General features: G+C 40.7%; 1 long non-coding RNA gene across 1 annotated transcript in view; it reads right to left on the bottom strand.

Annotated features, from left to right (window-relative positions):
* LOC118144466 (uncharacterized) overlaps positions 1 to 15,125 on the bottom strand; it is a 210,879-nt gene that overhangs the window by 106,585 nt on the left and 89,169 nt on the right. Inside the window, exon 2 of the long non-coding RNA XR_008473938.2 lies at positions 184 to 393. This is a non-coding gene — a long non-coding RNA (uncharacterized LOC118144466). The remainder of the gene's footprint in view (positions 1 to 183; positions 394 to 15,125) is intronic.

Genomic DNA, 15,125 nt, shown 5'->3' with positions numbered 1-15,125 from the left:
TTGAAAAACATTTTCTTCATGGCTTATTTTATTTGAAGGTCTTAAATAACATATATCATACTATAAAATATTACCAAAGAGAGCAACTTAAACTTGAGCTAATTTTAACAGCTAGCAAGAGCTCACTGTAAACAAGACACTCTACTAGTACTGTAAATTTATGTGAAATAGAGAAAAGCTTACCTCAAGCCCAGTAGGATTTGCCAGAAAGTCACTGAGTTAAACTCCAGGGCCTTCATTTGCACAGCCCCCTTCCAAGACCATGAGAGGGACCCGAGGAATGTGTTGATATTTTCATAGCTTTTATAAAATTTGTAAAAATCTAGCTGGGTGCAGTAGCAGGTACCTGTAATCCAGCTTTTCGGGAGGCTGAAGCAGGAGAATCGCTTGAACCTGGGAAGCAGAGGTTACAGTAAGCCAAGATCACGCCATTGCACTCCAGCCTGGGTGACAAGAGTAAAACTCTGCATCAAAAAAAAAAAAAAAAAATTTGAGAAAATCAAATAGTTTATCTGCTGTTGTCTCTTTCCCTGCTCACTTTCCCCCCACACACTTCCCTGTACCTGGTGGTATCAAATAATCAGGAATATTTGGGGGCTCCAAAAAAGAAGGCATCAAATTGGAGATACATTTAGTTTTAGTTTATAGAATATATTCATGTGCTTTACTGTCATTTGTGTGCATACCTAAGTGATTGCTAGTTGTCCTGGGCTAGGAATGGCTTGCGGAAATATTACCCACTCCCCTGACTCAGGCTTCTGACATGAAATTTCAGGACTGACTAAAAAGTCATAATAATATTGGTGAAAAACTGGTTAATAAATGTCGTTGATTCAAAGAGACTTTGTGATTAGTTACTCCACATGAAAACCTGCAATGACCTGAGGACTTACATCTCATCTGTGAAAGATACTTGTAGAAGCTTTCCCAAATTCAACAATAATTTCAATAATATATATGACATGACCAATAGCAAAGATGTGGGAGATTTTTCAAAGCTGTTGATAATGAATAAGTCACTGTGCCAGAGGAAAGATGAGATTATCTTTTTCTTTTCCATACAGAAAATAATTTTCCACGATTGTTGTCAGTTGAAGAGTTAGGGCATGCACCACAAAAAGTATAAGTAAAAATACTATAAGTATGTATCAGAAAACTATTTTTTAAAATATTTCTTTTCCTGAATCTTATGTTTACAGACTTTGACAGATTTTTTAAAAGCTTTAATTTGTTGTGATTTATTTTCTCATTCTAAACATTCACTTTCATGTCTACTTTTGTACCTGAAATCTTGCATTCTTTTAAAGACACCCTCAAAACTGTCTAAGCTTCAACTCCCACCTGAATCCACCCCTGCTTCAGGAAACTCACACACATTGGCCCGTAAGGACTTGCTCTACAAAGTAGTCATATGCTTAAAATTCCACCTTCCTCCGATATTCAAATGAAAACAATACAAAGACAGGGACTTACTGATCTGAAAGAATGAGGAGCTACATTATTTAAATAATGTTTATTAAATTGTATATACACAGTGCTGTGAAGTTTTCAAAAAATTATATTAAGTTGCAACATGAATGTCTTGAATCCATAGTAGCATCAACTATATCATCTAGGCAAAACTAATTAGGAAGAGGGAAATCAGCAATTTGCATAGTGCAGGTGTTTCTGCCCTCCATTCTAGTTCATGAGCATCCACCTGAGTGTGATGTGACACACCCAGACCTGGTGCTCTTTGGTTCTTAGTTCCCCACAGGCCCCTTCTAGTGTCAGCATCTTCCTAGGCTAAGTATGAGTCTAGTGTTTAAAGACACATACTTTTTATACAACCTGAAGCCTAAATAGAAACCAATTTTCTCATCTGGCAATGCTGAAGGGAATTTTGTTCATATTGCTACTTTTGCCTTTTGTGCTGACTTTTCAATGTGAGATTGTTCAAGTATATAAAGAAGAACAAGACCGTGAAAACCCATTTATCAAGTATGTAGAGCAAGTGTTCACATATTGCCATATTTGCTTTATCACTCTATCCTCATATCCATTTTTTATTAAACTATTGCAATGTCACAGACATATCATTTCACCCTTAATGGTACAAAATGTAGCTCCTAAAAAAAAGACTCCAACATAACCGTGACACTGCTGTAATACCTTAAAACGTAACACCAACTCTCTAATATGGTCCACATAATCCCTATTTAAATTTCTTCAATTTTCTTGAGCATAACTTTGAGAGTCAGTTTTTTCAAACCAAGATTTTATTATGTTTTATGTATTACATTTAGTTAACATCTTTTTACTCCATCTAGCTCCATGATACTGACTGTTTCCAGGACCAGGCCTGATGTCTCGTAGAATAGTCCATACTCTGAATTTATCTGATTTATTTATTTCTTTCTTTCTTTCTTTCTTTCTTTTCCTTTCTTTCTTTTTGTTTGTTTGTATGTTCATTCTTCCTTTAGTTCTTTCCTTTGTTCTTTATTTCATTCTTTCTTCTTTTTCTTTCCTCTCTTTCTCTTCCTTTCTCTTTCTCTTTTTTTTTCTTTTTTTGAGAAAGCATCTAGTTCTGTTATCCAGGCTGGAGTGCAGTGGTACAGCCACAGCTCTCTGCAGCCTTGACCTCCTGAGCTCACTCAATCCTCCCACCTCAGCCTCCCAAGTAGCGAGGACTACAGGTATGCACCACCTTACCCAGCTAGTTTTTGTATTTAAAGACAGAAGTTTCATTATATCACCCAGGCTGGTCTTGAACTCCTGGGCTCAAGTAATCCTTCTGCCTTAGCCTCCCAAACTGCTAGAATTATAGGCATGAGCCATTGCACCCAGCCAATCTGAGTGTTTCTTAACACAAATTTGTTGCAGTGTCCCCTGACTTTCCTGCAACCAAGACATTAAATCTATTATTTGATCATATTAACACTTTATAAGCAATCCCAAATATTGACTTTGGAATATAACTTCATCATAAGTCGCAACTTTATTATATGACCTCAATTAAACCTCAGTAGAGCCCTGAAATTTCTATCCAGGAATTTTTATCTTTATAGGTACAGATACTAAGGCTGGAATGTCTAAATGACTTGCTTAAGGTCACACAAAAATGAAACAATTTAAGATCACAAGAATTGGCATGATCTTGTGATCTTGAGTTGTCTAAGTCTGGGCAAAACAAGCCAGTTATGCCCAATTCAAATGGGTACTTTCCTGAAGCTTTGCATTCTAGTATGAGAGAACATACTGGAAGATACAGAGATAAACTTCTTTTTATTAAAGATAACAGTAATTCAGTTGGTAAATGCAATTGAACCCTGAAATGAATTCATAAGCAATAGATGTATAAGTCAAGGATACCATATTATGACTCTATATAGTCAACTATATCAGTGATACAAAACAAAGAGGGAAATCAGCCATTTGCATAGTGCAGGTGCTTCTGCCCTACATTCTAATGGAAGAGCATCCACCTGAGTGTGCTGTGGCATACCCAGACCTGCTGCTCTTTGGTTTTCAGTTCCCCCAAGGGCCCCTTCTAGTGTCAGCATCTTCCTAGACTAAGTATGAGTCTAGTTTAAAGACCATGTATTTTCTAATACAACATGAAGCCTAGGTAGAAACCAATTTTCTCATCTGGCAACACTGGAGGGAATTTTGAGACAGTGGTACCCTCAAGATATTATCTAGTTCAAGATCAGTTGAACTCAATAGAGCCAGAATCCTGAGAGTCATCCGCAACAGCTCCCTCTCCTCTGTTATGCCAACATCCAAGCCTGGTTGGCTCTACCTCTAAAAAAAGATCTGAAGTCATTCCTCTGTTCTGCCTCGTCCCTGCCAGGTCCCTCATCCAAACCTCTATCCTCCGTCACTTGGACAACTGCAAAGTCTCCAGCTGGTCTCCCTATTTTTCCTTCCACTCTTGCACAAAGCCACCAAATAATTTTTTTCTTTTTAGAAAGCAAATCTGTTGAAATCTGCCTATTGACTATCTTTTAAAAAGAAAACAAAATTACAAAAAAAGCAAATCTGATCACATGGTCCCTCTCCATGTACAGCTTAAAATTCTTTGGTGGCCTCCCATTGTACCTCTCATAAAGTTCACAGGGCTGACACAGCTGACAAGGCTCAGCATGATCAGCCCTATGTCTCCTTCTCCCAATTAATTTCATGCTCTTTTCTTTCTCCATCTTTTGCTCAAAGGTTTAGGCTTGTTTGAAAAAAAGCACCATGCTCTGTGTTTCCTTTGAACAACTTTTCAACTTGTTCCCCCTGTCCAGTATTCCTCCTCAGAGCCCTACCACACAGCTTACCCTCCCACCCTCTTCCTAGTTACTCCATAATTCTCTGATCAAATCTCAAGGAAACCTTTTCTGACTTTGCAGACCATTGGAGACCCCTATCGTCATTCCCTGTGCTTTACTTTCTCAAGTCTTACCATCCTTTGTAATTTATAGCTTTGTTATTACACTCACCAGAACAGAAGCTCAGGGAGGATTGAGATTAATTTCAGCAACTAACTTAACCAATAAACAGTGCTTGCAAAGTTGCTGTTGAACGAATGTTGTTCTTGAAAAACCAGTGGAGCTTATATCCCTAAATGCTAACATATGTCCAATAACTAAATAAACGGATTAAAAAAAAAAAGGTAAAGGACGCAGAAGCCATAAGTTAGAGACATGAGCCATAGCCTCAATAAGATACAAGCATTACGGAGACCTACCATAAACTTGCAGGACAAATACAATATGAGCAAGATGTCTAGAGCTAAGACAACACCTTAGAAACCTCAAAAACCTTGTCTTTAAAAACCCTTCAATGACCATTTCACAGTTTCACCACACTTGATGAGTAAAGAAAAAATGATTAGTGATGAGTCCATTGCCCCACCACCCCTTTTCATCTCAAGTCTCTCCACCTGCACACCAACACTTACCAACTTTTCTCCAATCCCACAGCGTGAGGCATCCTCCTCTTGTCTAAGGGCAACCCTTCCTCTCTCTCTTAATTACTTCCCTTTTTCTTCCATTTTGCCCCAAATTACCCTCCTTTTCTAATGTCTTCAACCTCTTCCTCTCTCTCAGTTCTCTTCCCAGCAGGCTATGAGCATGTTCAAGCCTCTGCCTTCAGAATAGAAAATCCACCCTTGACCTGCCTCCCTCTCACACTGTGACCCTCTTTATTGCAAGAGCAATGGCACTCACTGCCTCTACCTCCTCGCCTTCCGTTCTCCCCACAGCAATGTGGCTCCTGATCCTGCTGTTTCATTGGAAAGGCTTCCATCAGGTTCACCAATGAGCTCCACATGTAACAAATTTTAAGGGATAGTTTTTATTGTCTTTCCAGGCTATTCTGCTGTACCTGGCAGTGTTAATGACTGTGCTACTTGAAATCCTCTCTTCCTTTGTCATCTGTGCCCACAATCTCTCTATCTCTCTTGGGTCTCTTGTACCATTTGTCTCAGTCTCCCAGAGCCCCTCACTTTTAGATTGGCCCTATTAAAAATGGCACTCCTTAGAGTTCAAGGAGCTACTTTCAGCCTCTTCAGTTACTACCACCTGTTAACAAGTTACCACCTGTTACCAGTTGTTAACAACTTCCAAACTGATATCTCTCCAGAAGTTTTGACTGTTGCCTCTCCTCTTGAAAGACTCAAAGGCATTTCAGTATTGACACATCCCCAATTAAACTCACAGCCTGCCCCCACCTCCTAAATCTCCTTCAGTTTTTCTCATTTCAGGCCCTTGTAACCACACCATATAGCATCACATCTGAGACAGCAAGATATAAATATGGCCCCACACTTTTGTGAGAATTGGGAGAGGAGAAGGACAAGAACATAAAAAGTTTTTTTTTAAGAATTCCATCCAGGACCTTCTACCTTTTCTAAATTAGTATTAACAGTTTCTAATGTGAAAATCATCAAGCTGAGTGGCAAGGGTCAGGGAAACTGCACTGTGTGCTGACTTCAAGAGCCCTTGCACCTCGAGAGGGAATTTTGTTTCATGTATGTGCCCTTAGGTTTATTACTTCTTCAGTAATAAACCTGAACCAGGTTTATTAAATAGGTATTAGATACGAAATACCTATGTAATACCATGTTCACTCTAAGAGACCTGGGAGAGGAGAGTAATCTAAGGTACAAAGTAGAATGTGAATATGGAAAACCTAGTATCTGTTGAATGTTCCTTGTATACCAGGCGCTGTATAGGTAATGTTCATGGATGCTCTCATTTTACCCTCAGAGCTCTGTGAAGGCCCAATAGCTTTCATTTCACATGTAAGGAAGCAAGTGCTCAAAAAAGTTAAAAGACAGGCCAAATTCACCCACTCACATGGAGGTGCAGAATTTAAATCCAGCCCTGTCTTCCTTAAATGCCCAGAAGCATTCCATGCTATTCTATGGTCATCTAATTATAAACTGAAACCTCATGTCTCACTTTCCACCTGGTGCCTGTTGTTGTCCTTCTCTTTACCATGCGTCCCATACGGTTTCAAGGCACTCATCTCTTTGCCAGTTTGAAAGAGGTGCAGCCATTTTACCTTATTTGGTTTCAAAGATCAGCAGGCAATCTGTAAAATGGAATGGTCCTCTCAAAAGGTAAAGATTGGAAAGTTTCCTGGCCTGCCCAGGTAGCAGAAGGGAAGGCTGCAGTGTTCTGAATCGTGTCAACAAACAGGGCGAGCGCATGTTGTGTGCTAGTGTTTTTTCCAGGTATCTGCAAGGTCATTCTGTAAGTTGGGGTTAGCTAGTGAGAGAGCCAGACATAAATATGGCCCCACTTTTGAGAAAATTGAGAGAGGAGAAAAAGAATTCACCAAGTTTCCATTTAAGAATTCCATCCAGGACTGTCTACCTTTTTTTTTTTTTTTTTGAGACGGAGTTTCACTCTTGTTACCCAGGCTGGAGTGCAATGGCGCAATCTCGGCTCACTGCAACTTCCTCCTCCCGGGTTCAGGCAATTCTCCTCCCTCAGCCTCCTGAGTAGCTGGGATTACAGACACATGCAACCATGCCCAGCTAATTTTTTTGTATTTTTAGTAGAAACGGGGTTTCACCATGTTGACCAGGATGATCTTGATGTCTTAACCTTGTGACCCACCCGCCTCGGCCTCCCAAAGTGCTGGGATTACAGGCGTGAGCCACCGGCCTACCTTTTCTAAATTAAAATTAACTGTTGCTAATTTTAAAATTATCAAGCTGAGTGAAAAAGGTCAAAGCAAAGCTAGACTGTATGATGACTTCAAGAGCCTTGTGCCTTGAGGGAGGATTTTGTTTTGTTTATGTGCCCTTAGGTTTATTACTGGTTCAGCACAATCCAAGTTCAAACTCATACCTTGTAATAACTTCCCTATTTGTTTTCACTTTTCAACATGAATTTAAAACTTTCTTACAGGAGATATGTCTCAGCATCGCCGTAGTTTCCAAATAAGAGTGTTTTAAGGAAAAATTTCCAAAAGACTCCGGCCATTCCTTCACTTTAAGTTCAATAATTCAATGATAAAAGTAAAATAAAGAAATAAAAATGTATAACAGTGCCCTCCTTGCATTACTCAAGAGATTATTTGCCATTGTCTACTTAGAGGGAGACACTAGTCATGGCAAATGTCTAAAATAAGTCTTGTCTAAATCCATCCTGGAAGAAGAAAGGATTTCTCATTTTACTAATTAGAAATGGGTCAGGTGGAGCCATGAATTATGCTCACATCATGACACTACTATGTAGGATAAAAACCTCTGCAAAGGCCAATGCCCTTCAGGTACTTCTAGAAGAGAACGGGCCATCATTTTCTTTAAAGAGCAGTGCTCAAAGTGTATGCTTCACAAAGAGATAGTGAAAAAGCAAACAAGAGATATTAACCATGCCCCTTGGACCACTTTGGTCATATTCTATGTAGGCAGAAATATTCTGATTTCCAAATTCCCCTTGGAATACTGCATTACAGAGTTTGACTCCACTCTCTCCCTAGTGTCTTCCGATGGGTATTTTATCACTCAATCATCCAGAAGCTTCCAGCAAGTATTTGTTGAATGACTGCTGTGCTTCAACTACTGTGCTAAGCACTTGAAATAAAATGTCAAAGAAGAGAGGCATGATTCTTATTCTCCAGAATCTTCACTCTGGAGGGGAGAGATATAAAATTTACAGGAATGATCCAAGATGGCTGATCGCTAACATCTTGGGATTGCAGCTCCCAGTGAAAGCGCAGAGAACAAGAGGATGCCACACTTTCAGACAAATTTTTGTCGCTCACGGAGCAGAAGATTCCCAGTGGAGGAGCTGCACAGGTCGCCAGCGCTACTCTTGTGGCCAGCGCAGTGGTTTTGCCGGCACCTCGGTGCAGCAGCTCTTGGTGCAGAGTAAACGGGACTGGTTCCCCTTCTGATCAACGTTTGGAGCTCCGGAAAGGCAGAGTTGCCTATTACGGACTCAACAAGGAAGCCAGACTGGAGATTCCCGTGCAGAAAAGCATCATCAGTCTTAACGCCACTGTTTTGGCTGGCAGTGGGTTGCTCATATTTCGACCCTGGGAATTAACATCTTGGATGTCCACTCAGAGACCTAATTTGAAAGTTGGTAATTACAAAGATGACAGGTGGATAAATTTACAATGATGGGAAAAAACCAGCATAAAAAGGCTGAGAATACTCAAAATCAGAATGCCTCTCCCTCTAAAGAGGATCACAGTTCCTCATCAACAAGGGAACAAGGCTTGATGGAGAACAAGCGCATCCCATTAACAGAATCAGGCTTCAGAAGATGGATAATAAGAAACTTCTGTGAGTTAAAAGAACATGTTGTAGCCCAGTGTAAAGAAACTAAGAACTTTGAAAAAGGATTTGATGAAATCCTAATAAGAATAGACAACTTAGAGAGGAATATAAGTGAATTAATGGAACTGAAGAATACAATACAGGAACTCTGAGAAGTATGCACAGGTTTAAACACTTGAATTGTTCAAGCAGAACAAAGGATATCAGAGGTCGAAGTTCAACTTAATGAAAGAAAACGAGAAGACAAGATGAGAGAAAAAAGGATAAAAAGGAATGAGCAGAGTCTCCAAGAAATGTGGGACTATGTGAAAAGACCAAATTTACGTTTGATAGGTGTACCTGAATGCGACGGAGAGAATGATTCCAAGCTGGAAAATATTCTTCAGGATATTATTCAGGAAAATTTTCCTAAACTAGCAAAGCAGGTCAACATTCAACCCCAGGTAATACAGAGAACACCACAAAGATATTCCTCAAGAAGAGCAACCCCAAGGCACATAATCATTAGATTCACCAGGGTTGAAACAAAGGAGAACATACTAAGGGCAGCCAGAGAGAAAGGTCAGCTTACCCACAAAGGCAAGCCTATCAGACTTAGAGCAGATCTCTCAGCAGAAACTCTACAAGCCAGAAGAGAGTGGGGGCCAATATTCAACATCCTCAAAGAACAGAACTTTCAGCCCAGAATTTCATATCCAGCCAAACTAAGCTTCACAACTGAAAGAAAAATAAAATCTTTTATGAACAAGCAAGTACTCAGAGATTTTATTACCACCAGGCCTGCTTTACAAGAGCTTCTGAAAGAAGCATTACACATAGAAAGAAACAACCAGTATTAGCCTTTCTAAAAATATATCAAAAAGTAAAGAGCATCAACATAAAGAAGAATTTACATCAACGAATGGATAAAATAGCCAGTTAACATCAAATGGCAGTAATCCTAAATTTAAATTGACTAAATTTTCCAATCAAAAGATACAGCCAAAACCCAATGGTATGCTACATCCAGACCCATTTCACATGCAAGGATACACAAAGACTCAAAATAAAGGGATGGAGAAAGATTTACCAACCTAAAGGAGAACAAAAATAAATAAATAAATAAAAAGCAGGAGTTGCAATTCTCATATCTGATAAAATAGATTTTAAAGCAACAAAGATATAGTGGTAAAAGGATCAATGCAACAATAAGAGCTAACGATCCTAACACCCAGATACATAGAAATTTAGACTCAATGAGACAGAAAATTAATAAGGATATCCAGGACTCAAACTCAGATCCAGAACAAGTAAACTTAATAAATATTTATAGAGCTCTCCACTTCAAATACATAAAATATACATTCTTGTCAATACCACATCATACCTACTCATAGGTTTAAATGAAATATTGATTGGCCATTATTAATACCCATTTTTTTTAGAATAAAGCAACATTTCCATTCTCTCTCCCTCTTTTTCTTCCTCTTTCTTCCTCTCCTTCACTCCTTTTTTTTTTTCTTTCCTTCACTCAAAAAAAAAAAAAGAAAAAAAGAAATCAACTTGTAGACCTCTAGATCCAGGTCGGCAATGTCTCTCTCACTGCCTGATTTCCTTCCTTCCCTTGTCTCCCTCCCTCCCTCCCTACCTCCCTTCCTCCTTTTCTCCCTTCCTGCCTTCCTCCCTTCAAAAAACATAAATAAATAAGATAAAATTTACAAGTAAGATCCCAATGCTGAGAAAGACCCAGCCACACCCAGAGCCAGAAGAGGCACATCCCAAACAGAGAACGAAGGCCAGAGGCAGAAGAAGTCAGTATTCTGGAGCCCACCAGTTAGGCAGGGAGTGGAGCAGAAAAAAAATAGGGACTTGCGATATAATTGAGCACCTACTACCACACAAGCCACTCTTTGAGGAGCCATGGATTTTCTGTTGCTTCTATCACTTTCCACAGTATTTTTCAAACAGTGTATCAAGGTATCTATTTAGGAATTGTGAGCAACATTGTGTAATGACAGAATTAGCTAGAATAGAAAATACTGGCTGGGCATAGTGGCTCACGCCTGTAATCTCAGCATTCTGAGAGGCTGAGGGGGATGTTTGAGAGGTCAGGGGTTCGAGACCAGCCTGGTCAACATAGTGAAAACCCGTCTCTACTAAAAGTACAAAAATTAGCTGGGTGTGGTGGTACATATTGGTAATCCCAGCTACACTGGAGGCTGAAGCAGGAGAATCACTTGAACCTGGGAGGCGGAGGTTGCAGTGAGCTGAGATCGCACCACTGGGTGACAGAGTGAGACTCTGTCTCAAAAAAGAAAAAATCATAAGGCATCACATGGAGTAAGGGTTATTACTTCTGAAATCTGCGATTTACGTATGTGGGCATGCATGTATTTATGAGTTCAGGGCTTCTCAATCTCAGCTGCATGTATGCTCTAGGCCTAACAATTCTTTGTCGTGGATGGGCTGTCCTGGCATTATAGTTTGTTAGCAGCATTCCTGGCCTCCACCAGATGCCCACAGCATCTCCCCACAACTTCAGCTGGCACAACTACAAATGTCTCCAAACATGACAAATATCAACCACTGTATTGATTATGAAATGCTACTGACAACAGATCATGGTCTCAACATTTCAAAAGCCACCAAATTACAGGATGAGATTTTATATTCTCTCATGCTTCTCCTCTACCCCCATTTTTCACTCTGAACCCCTTGAAGAAGTAAAATCCTCACTTCCCACCCTGCTCCTTCCATCTCATCCTCCATCTCTTCCCCTTCTCACATTATTTTCTCTCTCATCCCTTCTCTCTTATCCTCACCCTCCCCACAAAACAAAGGCCAAATGAACTCCCTAAATAGCGTTTGGAAACCTGGGATAGTTCTCTTTGTAGACAGGGCCCGCAGGAGAAAACAGCAGTACCTGGCTCAGGCAGCACAGCACGTACCTTCCGGCGCACCGCGCTCACTTAATGGCTACCACACAGGTGTGTGTTTCTGGATTCAGGATTCTTTCTCTCTTTTTTTCCAACTGGTTTTTTTTTAGGTATTCAGCTAACTAGAGGTTGTGGAAAGAAACCTCATCCTCTGGCAAGACATCTTGAGGAGAAAAGAGTGGGTACGATAATCCAGAAGACAATTAAAAATATATGGTAGACAAAAGAATTCAGAGGCACTAGCCTTAGCGAGGAGCCCAGGAACGACCCAATAGGTCTTTTTCTTCCCTAATTTCTTTGCTTCCCCTGATCTGTGATGCCTCTCTGCTCCCTGCTGTGTGCATCTGCTGTCTGTCTCCCACTCACACCTCCCTCCCCGTGCAGAGGACAGTTCTCTGTTCTTGGTTACAGACTCCCGCTCTCCCCCAGGAGGCTGACGTGCCCCCTGCTGTGTGCAACCACCATGCCTTACTCTCTCCTCTCCTGCTGTTCATATGTCCACCACCACTTTCTCTTTCAGTAAGTCCTCATCTTGACTTCTTTCCTAAAAGCTGGAGCTTTTTTTTCCTCAGTCTCCATGCACACTCCCAGCCTCCGTCTGCTCTTTCTTACCTATCCACAGTCTGTGGTCAGGTTTTCTCCTTTTTTCTCCACTGGAATGAATGAAATTTTCTTATTTTGCTATTTACTTCCCATAAACACACACAAACACATGCATACAATGTTTATCTACTTTAAATATTCTATGATCATGCCAATAGAAAGTAAATGAAAATGAATATAGTTTTCTCAAGAGCTTTTTTAATAATGCAACTCTGTTCAAACTTGCTTGCTCTCTATTTGCTTGCTGGTTTATCACCCACAGACTATCAATTTCTACCTAAGACGCAGGTCACACCTCTTCAGTCCTGAGTGCTCATTGTGGCCACTCAATACTTTTTTTTTAAGGAAACATCATAAGCAATGCAGGTGGCACAGCATGTAAGGCTCCCCAGCTAACCCCTGAACATGCTGAGCTCCCCTTCTCTTCGTCCCACTGCCTTGACAAAAGTGCCATGAAGCAGACTTTACTGTGTTTCTCTCACTCGTTTGCCCGTCAGAGGATGGGATGCCTTTCAAATGCGTTAGATTAGTAGCTGCTGTGGTTTTACCTTTCTCCACCTGGGCCCACCAGATGATGATAATGAAGCCACGGTGTATTTGCATAGACCTTTTGGAACATTTGCAGCTGTTATTCCCTTAGCAGCTTATAAAAAACCCAGGAGGAAGGAAAAGAAAACAAAAGGAAAGCACACATTCACACATAGAACTTTATATGACTAACTACTACAAGCTAGGGCCCCTTAAGGGCTTCTATATATGGGATCTCATTTAATGCTCATGGCAGCCATATGAAGTTGCTATGCTGATCCACGCTCAGATGGACGAGAAATTTGGGACTTAACTAGCTGGTGCATGGTGGAGTTGGGTCTATTCACTCATCCATATGACAGGGCTCAAAGCAGGCTACCCTAAAACACGGCACCTTGGCATACTGAGTATTTTAAGTTGAAGGAATTTGAGAAAAACTGCAGAAACAGGAAGGAATCTCCGGCTTATTCTCATCTTTCTCCTCCGAAGCAGGTCGGAAAATCTCTGGTCTTCTCCCCTGAAGCAGGTCATAAAACCTCATAGGAGAAACGTCCATCCTATACCCAGAGGAAAGAAATGTCTTCCTCTCTGAAGACACAGTGAACAGAGAGAAGCAGCAGGACCAACAGGCCTTGCTAAGTTCTCCCCATTTTATTACCATGAAATAATACCTATTTTTTCTCCAGTGATATTTCTCCGTGACAGTCTACCTCTTCATCAAATCTAAGCATAAAAATATATAAGTTTAACTTGTTTCTTTGAGTCATTTCTTTATGAAGGCCCCCAAGTCATAGTCAGCTTATTAAGTATGTATATATCTTTTTCCTGTTCATCTATCTTTGTCAGTTTTATTTCCAGACCCAGCCATGGACCCCAAAAGGGCTGAGGAAAATCTTTCCCCCCCTGCAGTTTCTGGCAACCACGAAGAGACAGCTAAGACTCTACTCACTTTGGAGCATGCAGATAAATCCTAAAATAACTGACAAAAGCCAATGAAAGTTAAGAATTCTTACCAAGGTCAGATCTCCTGGATCTCTGTCTGCAGTGCTTGGTAAAGAGAAGAAGGTAAAGATTTCTCCTTGCTCCTTCCTTTCCAAATTTAGATTAGCAAGAAAAGGACATGTGTTTGGGTTGTGACTCTGAAGTCTTCTGTGTCATGTAAAACTTAAATAAATGTATGTGATTTTCTCTTATTTTTTTTATAGGCGCCTTAGCCATGAACGTAGTGATGGATGAGGAAAATATATTTCTCTTCCCCCTCTACACATTCAGCACCTATTTATTTTTGAGGCTTGACTGTCAGACTGGCACAGTTCTAGGCCCTGCATTTCATGGCCCTTTGTGCTTAGAGTGCAGAAATTGTACCATTTAGAGTGAAAGACTGCATACAGATACACACAACCCACATTACCAGCAATGACCAGAGGAAAAGAAAGCTAGGATCACCCTCATTAATTTCCAGAGAACTCAGCCATACATGGCATGAAGAGAATAATGAAATCTGTACCATGGTCATCAAGGATTCTGTCAGAAATCCATGTTTTGAGTTTTCTGCCTCCTGTGCCAGGGAAAGCCTCCTTTATGAAAGAATAACTTTCTAAGCCCCTGTTTAATAAGTCTTAGAGAAGAAAAGGCTGCCAGTAATGACTCAGACTCAGAGTATAAACACAACACCGATTGCCTGATCTGTTCTGCAGACCACATGGTGCTGCCATCCCCATGCACCTGGGAAGCCATCGTTGGCTGCATTTCCCTCCCACCCAAGGGCTGCATGTGGTCTATAATAACCTTTCCTGTTAGGACACACACAGCCATCTCTGTGCCTTCCACTTTTCAATGTTTATGCCTTTCTCTTCTGGCCCAGGGAAAACAAATAACTGAGATAGTTGCCTTACTATTATGAGGAAGGAAATGTTCCTCAAGCAGGGAAGAGAGGTGAGCAGAATGTTCCACGTTAACCACTTTGGAAGCCCAGAGAAGCTGTGCTCCTGTGCGTCCTCCCACTGGGTCCCCACAAGCAGAAGCACTGCCAAAGGGAGTCAACAGCATTTGGATCCTATAAAGAAGCTACTTACAAGTGCGAATGTGGAGCAAGATAATGAAGGGAGGCCAGGAAGCACTCAGCAAAGTGATAATAGGGAAGTTATGACATCTGTGGCCCCATTTGGTCTCTAGTCAATAAAGCATGCAGCCCAAATAACTCTCCCATTTTCCCAGAACTGTTGGAAACAGGGCTGATCCCACTAATGGAAAAGGCTTGGAAAAATAATATATAAAAATCCATGTTCCAGCTCACATGCATGTCAACCTGC

Source organism: Callithrix jacchus, chromosome 9 (genome assembly GCF_049354715.1).
Source record: "Callithrix jacchus isolate 240 chromosome 9, calJac240_pri, whole genome shotgun sequence".
Classification (NCBI taxonomy): Eukaryota; Metazoa; Chordata; class Mammalia; order Primates; family Cebidae; genus Callithrix; species Callithrix jacchus.
This window is presented reverse-complemented; position numbering and strand designations above follow the sequence as displayed.